This window comes from Delphinus delphis, chromosome 1, assembly GCF_949987515.2.
Source record: "Delphinus delphis chromosome 1, mDelDel1.2, whole genome shotgun sequence".
NCBI classification, from domain to species: Eukaryota; Metazoa; Chordata; class Mammalia; order Artiodactyla; family Delphinidae; genus Delphinus; species Delphinus delphis.
The window spans coordinates 53,704,187-53,705,330 of record NC_082683.1 but is presented as its reverse complement, the minus strand read 5'-3'; the positions used below and the strand labels follow the sequence as shown (position 1 = coordinate 53,705,330).

The 1,144-nt window shown below is 48.6% G+C and overlaps 1 pseudogene; it reads left to right on the top strand.

The window, feature by feature from the left end:
* The first annotated feature begins 253 nt into the window (after positions 1–253).
* On the top strand, positions 254–906 carry LOC132420834 (large ribosomal subunit protein uL1 pseudogene; annotated as a pseudogene).
* Positions 907–1,144: the final 238 nt, after the last annotated feature.

Sequence of the window (1,144 nt, the reverse complement as noted above, 5' to 3'; positions counted from 1 at the left end):
GGGCTTCCCTGGTGGCGCAGTGGTTGAGAGTCCACCTGCCGATGCAGGGGACACGGGTTCATGCCCCAGTCCGGGAAGATCCCACATGCAGTGGAGCGGCTGGGCCCATGAGCCATGGCCGCTGAGCCTGCGCGTCTGGAGCCTGTGCTCCGCAACGGGAGAGGCCACAGCAGTGACAGGCCCGCGTACTGCAAAAAAAAAAAAAAAAAGTTTGCTCCCTCCCTCTTTTCCGGTTATTGTGGCACGAGGCACTATGAACTGCAAAGTCTCCCGAGACACCCTCTATGGAAGCAGCACGGGAAGTCCTGCACAGTAACCAGCGCAAGCGCCAGATGTTTTTGGAGACGGTGGAGCTTCAGATCAGCCTGAAGAGCTATGACCCTCAGAAGGACAAACACTTCTCGGGCACTGTCAGGCTTAAGTCCACTCCCCTCCCCAAGTTCTCCATATGGGTTCTGGGGGACCAGCAGCATTGTGATGAGGCCAAGGCTGTGGATATCCACCACATGGACATAGAGGCTCTGAAGAAACTCAACAAGAATAAGAAACTGGTCAAGAAGCTGGCCAAGAAGTATGATGCCTTTTTGGCTTCAGAATTTCTGATCAAGCAGATCCCATGAATCTGGGCCCAGATCTGAATAAGGCTGGCAAGTTCCCTTCCTTGCTGACCCACAATGAGAACATGATGGCCAAAGTTGATGAAGTGAAGTACACGATCAAGTTCCAGATGAAGAAGTGCTGTGTCTGGCAGTGGCTGTTGGCCACGTGAAGATGACAGATGATGAGCTTGTGTACAACATCCACTTAGCTGTCAACTTCCTGGTGTCATTGCTCAAGAAAAATTGGCAGAATGGCGGGACTTTGTACATTAAGAGTGCCATGGGCAAGCCCCAGCGCCTGTACTAAGGCACAGCTTAATAAACCATACTCCCACCATTAAAATGTGAACATACAAAACTTACTGCTTGAATATATATGATTTTGTATTATATATCCTTGAGTGTCTCACCTCATTTTTATCCTACTCTACTTAGCATGTGGGTGGTCAGGGAAGAGTCTTTATTGATATTTGATGCCTGATTCATTTGGTATGTATATTTTTTTCATTTTACAGATATATCTGTGGAAGGGAATGAACTGATGA